The 15972-nt window shown below is 35.7% G+C and overlaps 1 long non-coding RNA gene across 1 annotated transcript in view; it reads left to right on the forward strand.

Annotated features, from left to right (window-relative positions):
* The window catches only part of LOC134171589 (uncharacterized), a 49634-nt gene that overhangs the window by 26345 nt on the left and 7317 nt on the right, over positions 1 to 15972 (forward strand). The window contains exon 2 of the long non-coding RNA XR_009967673.1: positions 10832 to 10898. This is a non-coding gene — a long non-coding RNA (uncharacterized LOC134171589). The remainder of the gene's footprint in view (positions 1 to 10831; positions 10899 to 15972) is intronic.

Consider the following 15972-nt stretch of genomic DNA (forward strand, 5'->3'; position numbering starts at 1 on the left):
CTCACTAGAATTAGGGACATTTTGTGGAAGTTTCACTGAAGGATGTAAACTTGGCTTTTTATTTGAAGCATGTTTGTCTGCAGATTTCTAAGAGTTTCTGCCTCTTGCTTCCAGTTGTTACAGCCTGTTTCAGAACAAAACAAAAACTAGATGCCTTTGAACTACAGAAGGTTCTGGCTGCAGAATGTTCCTAACTGTCACTGCAATGTCACAGCTAACATCAGGAGAGGCAGCGGTGAGACTAGCTGCTGCTTCTGTGGTGTGGTACCCAAGCTAGACACCTCAGAAACTTTTCTTGGGGTGTATGGAAAGAAATTATTTTCTTTCAGTTCATTAGAAGGAGGAGGCTATTTTTACAAACATCTTAAAAACATGCTCTGAAATATTTTTTCCAGTTCACAGACCCTTCTGTGATGGAAATGTGTTTTTATTAAGTCCCTGTGTTAAGACTATTTCCTCTGCTAAAGAGGATGGAAAGATCAAGGTCCCATTTTCATTCTTAAAGTCAAAAGGCATCAAGTTGATTAAAATTGCCTTGCGTAGACCTGGCTAAAGCTGAAGAAAAACAGCCTCTCCTTTTAATTTGGAGGTGCTAGAGGCTACATCATCTGTGATGGACAAAGGATAGTCTTGGAAGCTCTGATTGCAAAATTTGTGAACATTGCATTCATATTTGATTTTGTCCTTCAAAATCCCCAAAACAAGAAGAAAAAATGTGCCCTGAAGACAACATTTGAGTCACAAAACGTCACCTATAATTTAAGACATTAATAGGCATCTCCATTATGCTGTAATTATTTACTGTTTTTTATATAGTATAACCATTAGGCACAGCATTCATTGAACTGATGTGGTAGTCAGCAAATTTTAAAATTAACTTATCTGACCTATTTTTATCATCAGAAGCCAGTTGTATAAAACAATGAGCTTATGAATTGTTACAAATTAAAGAGGAAAAGTTGGCAGAAATAATTGGTAGAATGTGGTGGTTTTCCCCTGCACTCTGAAAAAGCATGTGTGAGCCAAACCCTACCAAAAAGCTTCCATAATATTTCTATTTCTTCACAATTGCTCCAATTTCCCAATAGCCCATCTAATCTTATATCCTGTCACACAGAATGGCCATCACACAGATGCATCAGAGGACAATTCAAAATCTGTGAAATGGAGATAAGCAGTTTGAGGCAGCTTTTCCTCTTGTTCAAAGGCAGCTAGCACTGAGAAGCAGCACTTTTTTTTAGTCCCACAGCTGAATGTGAAGTACAGCCTTGGAAAAGAGACAAGAGTTGATTTAACTACTAGGTTGTGGGGTACACAGATTACCCCTGGCTGAGTACTATTTATTCACCATTTGAATTTGACCCCAAGATTTTCACTCAGTGTTGCTTCATATCCCCTTTCTGCCATGACACCTACCATGCCATCAAAACAAAGCAAAACAAAACCTTGGAGAGAGATTTGAAGAACTGGCACTTTCAAAAATAAACAACAAACAGCGGCAATTTCAAAGTGTGAACGTGTTTCTTTTTAGGGGAAAGGTTAGTGCAACCATTTTTCTCCACTAGGCAGGAGATTTTGCAGTATTTAATGTACATATGCACACAAATGTGTGAAAGAATTTTATGAATTATTGAATCAAAGTAAGCCTAGGTTTCCTTTTGGAAATATTAGGTTAATAAGAAAATATGGGTTTAGTATCTAAAATGATTTTGGGGAAATTATGAAATAGGCTTGAATGCTTATGCAAAATAAAAACCTGTGGATGAACCTGACAAATTCCTACCATGTAATTTGAGATGGGGCAATTATCCTTTGTGAAGTTTCAACAGCCCTTGCTCATTGTTCCCATAAGTCTCTTGATGGACCGTGTGGTTTTACAGAAACAAAACTTGCTCTGCTTTATCTCTCTCATTCAATGATCTTTAATCAAGTAGATGAATGAACTTGAGGAACCTACAGATCTTAGACTTGTGGGCTTGCTTTGCTTTTCTTTAGGGTAATAAATACAATAAATAATAGGGTAATAAATAATAAATAAAATAGCTACCCTCTCACTCTCTAAGGAGCCTGCACAGTAAATACAGCTCAAGACTGTTGGCTGTATGACTTATATTGTAACTGTCATACACGCTGACTTTTCATGCACAGCCCTTGCAAAATTTGTGGACAGGTTCTTTAAGGATCTAAGAAAGCTCAAAATAGAAGCAGAGAAGTGCTTTCAAGGTAGAAGTCAAAGCCCCCTCCCTTTTTCATATCATGCATACAGAGTAACTATATGTTCCTTTACAATCTCTGAAAACACAAATTCTCTCTTAGGCAAACAGTATAGCAGTATCCTTTTGGGCTTTTACCTCCAGAAGCTGTCAGTGAAGACAAATCTGCAGGCTATGAAAGAGAGAGCAGAGGATCAGCCACCCGATGTCCTTGAGGAACGACAAATATTTCTTGCTGAGGTTGATGTTGAGGAGGAGGAGATGGAGGACAGGGATTGCCAGAAAGCACATTTTTATGGTAACTGAAGTAATGAATTCAAATGAAAGAAATAAAATGGAGGTTTAGAGTGGAAGTGCCGTTTCCATTTTAAGTACAGTATTGCTACTGCAAAGCTGTAAATTAAAACAGAGTAGTCAGGTAGCAAAAAATAAATAAAAGCAGAGTCCTTGTTAATAGGAAACTTGTAGGAGCCCAGCCTCTAATAATTGAAGTACATACACGCTGGGATTGTCTTGCCTCTGCTCTCAGCTAGTAATTAACAGGGTTGGCAGAAAGCTGTGAGGAGCAACTTGCACAGCAGGAAACTTATTTTTGCTAATGTTTAACTGCTTGGTTCTCCGATCTTGGGCTGGAGATCTGTAGCTGATTCCTGTGTTGCGCTTTTCTGAGAATGATACTTGTACAAATTCATAGGTCACTATGCAGTCTTCAATAAACATTTCTCATGTTTTTTACCTATGTTTTTTTATCTTCAGCTGCTCTAGGCCTCTATACCCATCTTGGTGACACCAAGTTATTGAGACCTTGAAATTCTACCATCTTGTTCTGCCCAAGGAGGAGGAAGTCTGTGGGAACATCAAATTTATAATATTTTTTTCCTCCTTCTGATTTATTTTCTTGTGAATGGACACTCCTTTTTAAGAATTCATGGAGGGCTAGGGGTGCTAGATTGAGAGATGGAGGAAAAAATCCACAGAAACTGGTCTTAAAAAAAAAAAATACTCAAAAGAAAAGAAATAAGTCTATTGGTATTTTACTAATGGCTTATAGGCAAAGGATAAAAGATGGACAAATATCACTGAATGGAGAGAGAATGTTTCTTTTGATTTAGTGTTACAGTAGATGGAACTGCAAGATTCAAACACAACCTCACTTTTTGCTGCCCTGTAGTTCATTACACTGCTTCATTGTTAATGCTCACAAGTACTCATTCTGGCCAAGAAGATACTTATAAACCTTATAAAGAAGCTGAATCAAGGAGCTGTTAAATCCCAGGAAGTAATGCACATCGTTAGTTTAGAGCTTTCTCTGCTCTAGTATGTAATGAAACAATACATTTTCTCTAGAAACCACTTTTCATCTCAGAGCATGCGCATGTATTTATACTGCTTTGGGGGCTACAGGCTAGATTTCCAGCTTGTGTGTGTTCATGTGAGTCTCAAATAAGAGTGCTATTCTTATTTACACTTACTGAAAATGCGTTCCTGTATATAAAGTACCAGCTATATACTGTCTTAAAACTGGATTGTGTCTAATACACAATGAATGGAAGAATGAAAATGGAACAAACTGCAATAGACAGTATCTGAATATCTGTAATGCTGTAGGTGAAGTTGCATGAGTTGAAGTTGGTTGACTTCTGGCTGTTTTCTTGGGTAGCTCAAAATCTAATGCATACAAGGATGAATGCATCAGACCTGCTTCCTTCCTGTGGCAAAACAGAAATGCTCCTATGGCTCTAATGTCACAGATAAAACAGGTGTGTCTCAAGGTTAAGACATTCTTGTCACAGAAAGCTGATGTGTCTTGTGAGTGGATGCAATTGCAGAATTGATTTCGAATAGCTTCCTACTGCTCCTTTCATCCTGAAAAAATGCTAAGTCACTTTGCAGACAGAGGTCTAAGCTTTTTGAAGAAACAATTCTTTAAAACTGAAGGGACTTCAATGAGTTTCTGGCTAGAATTTGTCATCTTCTGCTGATGATTGATTCAGGCAGGATGTCTCTGAATGACTTGTAGTCACTTCATGATACAGAACTTATTTTCCTTGCACGGGAACGGTTAGAACCCTGCTCCTAATCAGGTAACCATTCATCAGTTCTTAACACAGCTTGATCTCTACTTATTTTTCAGGTAGCTAAATGGAGTTTCACAAAATAAGCATTTATAGTTTAAGTTACAATTCTTTTCTGACCCCAAACTAGTGTAATGCGCCTGCCTAGTAATTCCGTCCAAATATGGCCTGAGAATTATGAAACTGATTCATAATAGGTGTTCAGCTTTATTCTGAAACACATCATGATAAAGCAATAAACAAGAAACATTTCTTGTATTGAAAGGGATGTGTTTTTTGAGGCAGAATTTCTGTTTTAAAATTGAAGTAGGATAGATAGCCATTTTCCAAAAATGCATACAGATTATAGGTGTGCAAATACAGCATCTACTCCATGGCAACATTTTCATTTATTTGCTTAGCATTGGGCCCAAGACCCTATCCATCTGTAGTGTCATCCCAATACACTTATCTGCAGTAGAGAGAGATTGCTCTCAGCAGTGGGACCTCATTGTCCTTGCTTTCTGAGAGCTATGGGATCACAGCCTGGGATCAAAAGTTTACAGTGAATCTATAGTCACAGATGTGCACTCATAACTCCCTGTGCAGAGAAGAACTACATAGTGACCTCTGTGCAGGGTCTTATAAATAGGTCTCATTCCTAAAAGTTTTGACTTCTTACTGTGGTAGAGATATTTGACAGAATATCAGTGCTATGGTGAACAGCTTTTATCAAGTTGTTTGTGCTGAGCTCTCAGTAGGTAAGACACATGCACCTGCCCATCACACTGCCACAACTTTTTGTCCAACCATGTTCATTCAATTTAGTCTTTATATTAGTTCTCATAGAGTAAAATGAAAGGGGGTGGGGGAAAAAATCAGTCTATCATTGCAGTGGGAGGAATTGTTGAGAAAATTAAGAGAACAGCTTCTTTAGTCTGGGCTCCTTGAAAAATTCAGATAGCAATGTGTAATTTTTTTATTTTTTATTTTTTTTTTTTCCTGTGGAACCTCATCTGTTATGACAGAGGGAACAGATTTACAGGGACAACTCACACATGGATTAGGTTCACTCTTATAAGTAAACATGTATCTTGCATTCAGTTGTTAGGTGCCTCTTCACACCTCCTCTGGTTGTCTGAACTCTTGTAGGGCAGTTTCCATTTAATTCAGAGACCACTTTCAAATTATTAGTCTTGAAATGGTAAGAAATAATTAGTCAAATTATTAGTCCCCAAATTATTCTAAACTACTGGAAAGCAAGCAGATAACATTTCTCCCACTCATGCCGTATCTCAGATCAAAAGCTTTTCTCATTGCTTTGCAATGCCAGATTTATCTCAGCAGTGGGTCTTGGTCCTGTTCTCTGCATGGCAGATGGGAGAAGTACCAGGTGCACTTCCTGCACCATGTGTGAGTGCCTCCTGTATTCCAGGCATGTTCTTTGCAAAAATGTAGCTTGTCTCTGAGGGCAGTGATAACAAACCTGGTGTGACCAAGTCCAGATCAGTGCTACTTGGGGCACTGCTATAACAGCTTGCTGAAGCACCTTGCAATAGATCATCCTTTCTTATCTGCTTTATTTTTCTTGAGGAAATAAATCACTTGCTAGTAGGTGAGAAGCCATGTGGCTTTAACACATACTCGCTTTTCTTAAAGGGAAAAAGATCATGCTTACAAAGTGATGAGGACAATGCTGTGTCCTTGATTTGTTATTGAATGTGGAAGTAATTTAAGGTAGGATAAAAGATGCATTTATGAAGTGTGCAAACTACAATGTATAAGCTAACAAGTTTTAGAACTGGAATGTACATAGGGAAATTAGTACTTGAGTACATGTTACTCCATGATTGTGAGCTCTTGATTCAAATCCCTTTACAATTCACTTACCAAAGAACATGCATGGGAAGTCCTTTTTTTTTAATTTTTTTTTTTTTTTTATCTTAGGAGATAAAATACAGTAAGCCACAGTAAATGGAATTAATTTCTGTTTCTTTGGAAATCCTTTGAGTGTATTGAATTTCTGTAAGTTTATCTCCCACTATGATTTCAATGCTTAGTTCCTGGTATGGATCTCTTTGAGGATTTGGGCTGAGACCATCTGGGAACCTCAGGTCCAATAGCTGGTGAGCACTAGATGACAAAAGCCAAAGCATTTAAAACACTTCGTTTGGCACTGTAGTAACTGATAAGCTAATGTACAGAAAAAAGAGAGGGAAAGAGAAAAGAGTTGATTATTGCTGGTGCACAGGTTCCCAGTAAATGTAGAGATTATTTTAATCTGAAAGTAATCTCTATTATCTCAAGCAAGTTCTTTTTTCTTAATTTACATGGGAAACAGGTATCTGTTTACTCCAAATTATCTGAGTCTGATTGGCCAGCCTTTCATTACTTCTCCAGACTTGGCACTTTTCCATATATGCAACTAAGAGTTGGGTTTCCTTATCAAATCAAGTATCACGCTTAAAAGATCTGTAACACCCTAGAAACAGCAGGCTTCTAGAATTCATGTTCTGGTTTTACAATTTATTCCCCAAACTGCTGTGTTGTTATTCCACAGTAAATCAAGTGACCCCCAAACAGGATCCTCATTACCTGAATGTTGCTTACAGATAGTTTCTTCTCCTTTAGCATAGTTTTTCTTTGATTTATTTTTTTTTGTTGTTGTCAGTTTAAATCACATCATTTACAACTACATAAATCACTGATTATTCCTTTTTTTTAGTTTAAAGTGCTGTTTGAAACAGAGCTCTGATCTGTTACCTGTTAACTCTGGGTTTTTACCTCTCAAAATATTAACTGTATTTTTTCCACATGTACCTTTTGGCACATGAAGAGTCTGCTTTCATTTGCTTTAGAGCAGCTGAAGGTCTTGTTCTATGAAATTTGTGATTGCTTAGACTGATTGTGAACTGATGATAAACAATACAAATAACTGAGTAAAACAGCAGATAGGAATTAAGGGTGAGGGTTAAACATAGTCAGCATCTGCAGTGACTAATGCTGAGTGGCTTGACTCCCCAGCTAAACCAACAATTGAATTTGATATGCAAGTTCCCTGCAAGTGAATTAGAGCATATCCATGTAGTCAGGCAAAGTCATGTTTCAGAAGGAAGGACACGGTGTGCCTTTGCCTATACTTGATGGAGCATGAATCAGCTTGGGCTCCAAAGCTTTATTGTTTTTTTCTTCTAATTGCTTTTCAACGTTAGTCAGAAAAGGAAAGGAATAATTACAGCTTGATGAAAACTTGCTGAAAAGCTAGTGTAATTACACCTTTTATTTTAAAAAATTCTTAAAGTTTAAGTGCTTTTCTAATAATGTTGCTTGTGGGGGTTTTATAAATCAGAAAAATATAAAAGTTGAAGTAGTAAAATTATAACAAATAGCTATTTTCTGTGGTTGCATTTTTACCACATTGGAATAATAACCCAACTGCTGCATGGTTTAGCTTTGCAGACCCATAAGGGGAGAAGCAGGTTGTTTCAAAAGGTTTGCTAGCTGTAAGGAAATGGAAGATGACGAGAACTTTTCAGGAGTGGCATTTTGTCTGGGTGTAAATGGTGCTTTGTTTCAACATGTAAAGATGAGTTGAAGTGATTTAGCTTTTTCTTGGTGTGTCCTTCTCACCAGGTGACTTCTATGTTGATTTAGCTGCAAAACCTAACAGACTCATGTAGCATTTCTAGTTTCAAATTTGCTTTCTTATTTGACTAAATTTTTAGAGATTTTACTATGTCATTATTTAAACTATGGAATTAAATTCCTTTTCCTTTGTATTTATTACCAAGCGAATGTGTCACCAATTTGGAGTCTGCACTTGTCTGTGGGATTACTATTTCTGATAGCTAATGGGTCCACTTCATTCACCTCTTCAGCTGTCATTTATAGTAGGTGAATAAAAAAGCAGGAAGTCTGAAACAGTTAAAATAGAGCTGCTTGTATTCAGATGCTTGAGTCAGTGCAAGTTTTATATTAGTGTATCTGCATACTTGCGATATTTGAAATATTGGTCTGTGTTTATCTTAGATCCTTCTTATGTTAGTTATAATATGAGGAAAACTTCTGTACACCTCTTTCTGTCTTTACAATTAGAAATAAATTAGAGTTTGCTGCTGTTTGTTACTTCAGAGTGTTAACACAGCAATTATGTGTTTTGAAGGGCTAAAGAGCCAAGACATTTGGTTTATGACTGGTACTAAGATTCCCTTCATAGAGTCAGTGGCCGGTTCATCCTTTTCTTTGGGTTATCCTGTAGCTGTCATAAATGTGCCTAGTTCCTTTTAACCCTCTTTTGCAAATTGCTTTGTTTTTTATCTTTTCATTTTTTTCCTCTGAACTCTTTCTGATTCATAGCTGTCTTTCCAGTTAGACTCCTAAAAATTTAATCACTGATAAGCATGTAGATTCATTGCTGGAGTCAGGAAATATAACTGAGTTCAGACACAAATTGTGTTACTTGGCATAAAGTCATGGGTGAATTTAGTCTGTATTATGAAGCTGATTGCACTCTAACTTTTCTTCAATCTTAAAGGCCAACTAAACTTTATATAACTTCTTTTTAAGGAGCAAAATAAATTTTGAGAAATTTCCAAATGCATTCTTGAAAATGTCCATATTTTCGTTTCAGCTGTCGTAAGAGAATCTTTGCCTCTAGCTGAGCCCAAAATATTAATTAAAATATAAATATTATGTGGCTTTATATAGGAACAGATACATATATATATATATATACTGCTTTATTACATTATCAAGTTCCAGTTTTCCCTACTCCTGAAAATGTGTAGGCTACCTTTTTAGATTATTTTGTTCCAGATGTCTTGGACTCTGACTTTTTAAACTGCATTTTGCTGGTAATTTTTGTTCATTTTACTAATCCTTATAATCCAGAGATTTCATTACCATGCTGCTTACTGTCTTCCTGATCATTATTAGAAGTATTAAATAGGACTAACAATGGTGCCTCCAAAACTCTTATGTTTTTTATTTAATATTATCTTTTATTTGTACTTCTTAAGCCATCTTTTTGTCTGTAGGGTAGACCTTATATCCAACTGATAAGAATAAATTGAGAATAAATTCATGCAACATAGTTTTAAATTTCTAAAAGCCACATATTTTAAATCTGCTAAGGGCCACAACTTAGTAATCATGTTTTGTCAATAAAAATCGGAATGCAATCTCATTCTCAGTCTCAAAGAAGCTGCCTGTTACAAGGTCACTCTTTTCTTTTAAACTTGAGCATTGTGGGCTCTGATGGTGATAGGATTTTGTATTTGTTTGTGGCAGTCTGTTCAAATTAAAAGTATGAAGCTATGTCTTAACTCCTTAATAACAGAATTCTGATCTCAGGAAAATGTCTGATGTGTTCTAAAGCTACACTAAAATTATTAGTTGTGCCAGCAGATAAAATGGCATATTAGCGGGTCTCTGGACATGTACAGGAGAGTTAGATGGAGAGGATTGAGGTCTCCACAAGGAATACAGTAGTTTGTCTTCACTTCTGGTGAAACAAGGGCTGTCTGGTCTCAGAGTATTCTTCCCAAACAAGCAGAATAGTATCTGCAGTAGTTGCAAGTTGACGAGAACAATGAAAAGTTTGTAAACTCTTACAGAAAGGTCATAAGGAAAATTTTATTCGTGTCATGGGGATTGAAATTCCCCTCTCCCAACTATGTTTGCCACAACTACATTTTGCCACTGGCTGCTACTGATTTAAGATCTCGCACAATACTAGTGTTTATTTTTGAGGCCTCTTGCCAGTGGTCCCAGGGGTTATTCTCTGTTCATGTAATGGGTGGCTTGTATCCTTTGTCTGTTTCTGAGAAAAATGGCACACACAAAGAAGAAATAATTATTCCCTAACCCCTCCTCTTACTTCAGTGGGCAGATTTTTTGAATTCTTGGTAAAATTTGAGAAACAAAAATCTCAATTATGACTGGCTTTTTCTTTTCACTGAAAAGCATTTGCATTGCATATAAGACAGTAGTTCTTGGGTCAAAGATTTCTTTGGCAGTATCCATCACAGGACAGGAGAAAATGAGAAAATGTTCTTTCGTGAGCTTGGTTTTCTGACCAGATTAGAGTGTGTTAGTGAGGATTTTGCAGTTATTTATTGACCTTTTGGGACAGCAGTAATTTTGGAAGAGACTAGATTAATTTTTAAAGTGCTCTTGCTACCATACAGTACATAATTTTGTTTCAGGATCTACATCTGCCTGGATTTGCTCCTGCTTTTGTTAACCCAATTAAAATGCTATAATCAAATAAGAAATTCTGGTTCTCTAACTGGTACTGCAGCATATCCCTATTCTTAAATTCTTTTGGACAGAAAGATGTCAATACATGTGTGTATTTTTTTAGAAGCATTGTGCAAGGCTTTTTAATCTTTCGTTTTAATGAAATTACTCACCAGGTAACTTTTTTTTTTCCAGGCTTCTTTTTCATTTGGTTTATCTGCATCTTTTAAAGTATAGATATTGGTGTTCTCAACAATGCAAAATAATATGGGTGAAAATAAAATCTTTTTTCTTTTTTTTTTTTCTTTTCTTTTTCTTTTCCAGATTGTGTAGGAAGAAAACAATGTACGGAAGAGTTAGCCAGAAACTGTTAGACTTCAGCCCAAAGAAGGTACTACTTTGTGACTTATATGAGTTAAAGTCATAGGAGAATTTCTGAAGGTAAATCACGTTGTTACATTTTTTGATATGCTATTGGATTTTGTGTATTTAATTTTTTTAAATTGTGTCTTCTTTCTAAGTGAATTCAGTGAGGCTTATGCATATTTTTAAATATGTGTGTCTTAAAAATAAATATTCTACTAATGAACACAAAAATACACATTGCAAATATATCCAAAATGAACAGTATTCAAAATGTTCATACAAATATCAATGTTCTAACATGTGTAGGATAACAATGAAATATGTTTTTGTCATGTTGGGATAGGCACATCAAAATGCTCCAGAATAACCATAATCCAAAGGAACTTGAGTCACAAACAGTGTCTCTCTCAAAGGAAGAATTCTATTAATGTTATATCGAATTAGTTTAACTTTATTCATAATTAAAACCCTTACCTATATAAATGCTAATGAGCATCATTTGTTGTAATGCATATTTTTTTGAGTCTTACTGACATTGCTAAATTGAAAGGTACCAAGGTAGAATCCCATGGGAATGACAGCACAAAACACAATGCTGATGGCTTGATAAAAACACAAGATAACCTTTAAAATATGCTAACCATGCACACAAATTCTCTCTTCTTGGCGTTGTCTGTATTCATCCTCAGAGCTTTAAGTAGTTGCATAGATTTTAGTCATGGTTTAGCTTTTTGTACTCCAAATACTCTTACTGACTTAATTCAGCCTTCCAAATGTTTAAAATTAGTTTACTCTTCAATACTTTTAACCTAAAAATGAGTAATCAAATAAGTCTGCACCTTTTGTCATGTTGGTATTTTTCACCTGGTTTTGGACAGTACTGACTTGAAGTAGAGGTTTGTTGTTACAAACCTAGAGGCTATGACTGTCCATAAAGACAATGGAAAGACTGCAATTTAGCGTGAGTGGATACTAATTTCATTTTCTGTTGTGTTCAAAACACGAGCAGTGATGGTAGTCAGTTGAAAATGAAAATATAAAATCATGGTTGATATTCCTTTTACAGTCTTTTCTGAAATTATGATGCAAATCTGTAGACACAGTCCAGAGTAAAAATCAGTGGATATATTCCATTATTCACCCATTTTAGAAGATATTTTCTTAATGCCAAAACCTCCTAAGTCTTCACTACAAAAAAGAATATTAAGATAAACTCCTTTATGTGTCCATGTCTCAAAAAAGCTGTGTCTCTCAGTTATTTTGGCCTTTTTTTTTTTTTTTTTTTTTTTTAATTTTAGCCTTGTTTGTTCTTATCTTGATATATGCTTCTTCCTCATAGGTATATATGTATATATTTTAGCAGGTCTTTATATGGCCCCTCTAAAATTATCCAAATAAGTGGAAAAATGGGTTATAAGAAACATGGGAAAAAAAACAAACCAAACAAAAAAAAACAGCACAACTTTTTGACATAAATAGTGGCAGAAAATGTTGCAAAATTTAGGAAAGAAAAAGCAGTAACACTGTAAGACATATCTATGCCTATATAAATTAGTTTATTAAGATGTTTGATCATAAGAACAGAAGAATATACAGCATCAAACCAAAGGTCTGGCTAACTTAGTGTCCTTTTTCTCAAAAGGAAACCAGTATGTCCAGTGCCAAGTGAGTATAAAAACAGAGTAAATCTGTAACAGTGGTGTCCAAGGATGGTCACCCAGACTCCAACAACTTCCAAAATAGTTATTTGGGATTCAGAAGCTCAAAGTGGATTTTTCTTCCATGTGTTTCTACCTGGCTGCTTAAAATATGCAATTTAAAATTAATAAAGCCTTATGAGATATATGTTGGAGTGTATGCACACTTGAAAGTGGTAGGAGTAATTAATTGCACTGTATATGTATTTACGATGGTCTTTCCCAATTTCTTTTTATAAATAGTTAATCTCTGAATTTATACTTTTGGAATGACAAGTGGGCAGATCATGATGCATGAAACCATTTAATTCTTTAGGTCAGAATTATGCTGCAGTTTTCCTAGACTTGTTACTTTCTTCCTATCTTCATCTATTTTCATATCAAAAGGTCATGCATGGATTTTTTTTGTGTGTGTGGACCATGTTCTACAGTGATAATTAGAATGAGCACATACAGCAAGCAGAGTAATTTAGCTTGTATGTACAGTTTGAAAGCAGATTTTTAAGAAAATGACTGCATTTTTTTGGCATGGAAAGCATAGAAACATACGACAATGTGACTGAATATAAAAGAGTTAAGTCCAACTTTTCTGACCTTGTCTTAGAATAAGGTAGGAAATAAGTAATAGATTTGTATATACTAAGGCCAAAAACGACTACTGCAATTAATCTAGCCTGACCTTCTGTCTTAATGTGATCCACTGAGGTCACCTGCATGCTGGCTTTAAATCCAACATTTTTGCTTGAATTAGACAAAGTACTGTGTTTAAACCTATCCAATCGTAACTTTCAATTTACCTGAACTTGAACTTAATGCGAATCCCAGGTACGATATTAATTGCCTCTTATTGTAACAAATGTCTATCTTATTTTGTATGTGAATATGCCTAGCTTCAGATTCAGTAATTTCAGCCTTGTTCTTTCTCTTCTTACCACATTGAAAAGTTTTCTATGCCATCACATTCTGCTCTGCCTGCAGGTCCCTATGCATCACGACGAAATTGTCCCTTAGCCACATCTCTAAGACAAACAACTTGTTTGAATTTTTGATTAAAATTTCTAAATAGACTTTTTTATTCCTTTCTAAATCTTTTCAGTTTTTTCACATTCTTATTAAAAGTAACGCCACAGAATTTTATGTTGCATTCTAGCAAGACTTTCTCTGTAGAAAAATGCAAAATTGAAATATTTTCTGTGCTTTAGAGTATGTAGCTCTTTCAAGCTGTTGCAGTGAGTCTGCACTCCACCTCCCATTTTGGAAGGTCTGATACGTGGAAATGGGTCTAAAAATTCTGTTTTTAGCTGCCTTCTCACTGCTAAAGACAGACAGGCACAATTCATTGCCTTTATCAGAAACTTCAAGACATTGGAAACCCGTACAAACATGTGAGGTATCTAAAGATTTGTTGTGTCTATAGTTTTAGTCACAGGTCTACAACAGTATTACGAAAGGTACTACCTTGTAGGCACTTGAAAGAAGAAAAACATACAGTGATTAAAGATTGACAAAATGTGATGGAGACAGTGATGCCATCTGCTCTGTCTCCATTTTATTACGTTCTCTTAGGATCAGTGAAATATTGATGTCCCAGTGGACTTTGGGACAGCACTAGATGACAGATTAGTGCCTTTGACGGTAAATTTAGCTCCATTCAATCCTTTTCTTTTCATGTTTAGTGTCAAACTAAGGATCACAAGGAAGGATAAGGGATGAAAAAGAGCATTTCTCCATATTTTGTTCACACATTAAACTTCATCTCTGCCCTCCTAGTGTCTCTTTACTTACTACCTCTCTGTCCTGCCATTCTCTGTTCTGAGCCTGATAGATTGGAGTTCTGGACTGAAGGCAACTGTTAGGGGACACGGCTAGTTCAAACTCTCAGCCTGAGGGCTTTCTGCCTTTAAAAAACATGCTATATAACATACAACAGTGGTCTTTTAGGCGGCACACAGTCATAGCAGATGATGCAACTGAGTAGCTGTCTTTGCTATTAAAGCACAGGCAGTATGTGGAGGATGATGTTGAGTAATGTGGTCACTGAATTGTGCAGTGCAACCTGCACATCAGCTGAAGTAGCCATGTCAGTGAGCAGTACAACTGCTTATAAAAATTCCAAGCTAGTACAGATGTTACAACCAGCTATGAATGCACATCAATAGCATCTGCTGAAACAAAACAAATAATGTGAGCCTGAGGCTATATGTGCTCATTGTTATGGTTATCTTTAAAATCTGGCATTTCAAAAACTTAGTACAAATATTTTCCTAAGTTATCCCCTTGGCTAGCTGGCATATGGCTGTGCATCACTCCTACAACCCAATCCAGCTCATTAATTATCACAAGAACACTTCAGACTGATGGTCTTAACTTAAAGTGACTAATCTCTTTTCTGGAATGTTATGTCCAGAAAATGTTTCATTATGAAACATTTAATTTCAATAGCATATTTGAATATCTTGTCAAAGTCTGAGCAATGAAGCTCCAAGTGACTGATAGAGGCAGCTTTTTATTTTAGGTAAGGGCAGAGAAGTAATCTAAAAGCTTGTGTCAGGCATTTGGAGATTTCCTTGTGGACACCAACTTCTCCCTCTGAAACCTGGTCGCAGTGAGAAAGACGTAGGAGGTGTTTCATGTAATTGTTTATTGTTTCAAAGCAATATCCAGGTTTATTGCACTCTAATTATGCAGTGGAAATGGAGTATAAGTGATGCATATGCAATTGCTTGAACACTGACATGTATTAAAAAAAAAACAACAGATTATTTTAATTTTGTGATAAGGTTCAGAGGCACCTGAATCTTAACAATAGGAAGATGTTGAGCTGGATAACTGGCTGCTAACGAGCATTAGACTGTCAAGTCATAAATATATTCCTTTTTTATTATTTCTTTTAAAAGTTAAAAGTGTTTTGTATAAATAATTTAAAAGAAGTTATGTATGAGGCTTCACGGTGGGATTGCTATGAAAAAAAATTCCCTAGTGATATTTGCAGAATCACTCTCAACTTAGAATGTGATATTTTTGGTGTATATTTGGTGCTCAATAGATACAGTGGGAAGTGCCTGACATTATGTGGATTTAAATATGTAGACAATATTGAAATGAAGGAAAAAGTCATTTCTCCACTCTATTTTTCTATTAATCAAATAAGAGCACTGTTGTGATGGGGCATTGTATAAAATCAGAAATATTATTTAAATGGTGCATATCCTATTGTAAAAAGAAAATATTAATGCTGCCTTCATGACTCTCCTTCTAAGAAAATTGTTAGAGGCAGAATTGGTGCAATGTCTCAATATCTTTCATGGCATAGTTAAAAAAAGTTTATACAAAAAGTCTATTTATTTGATCAGTATGATTTTCTAAGTTTTTTGTATTTCTTGGAACCCCTATATTCATAGT

The sequence above is a fragment of the Pezoporus occidentalis genome, unplaced genomic scaffold (genome assembly GCF_034315485.1).
Source record: "Pezoporus occidentalis ecotype Australia unplaced genomic scaffold, CSIRO_AGI_Poc_V1 ctg41, whole genome shotgun sequence".
Lineage (NCBI taxonomy): Eukaryota > Metazoa > Chordata > Aves > Psittaciformes > Psittacidae > Pezoporus > Pezoporus occidentalis.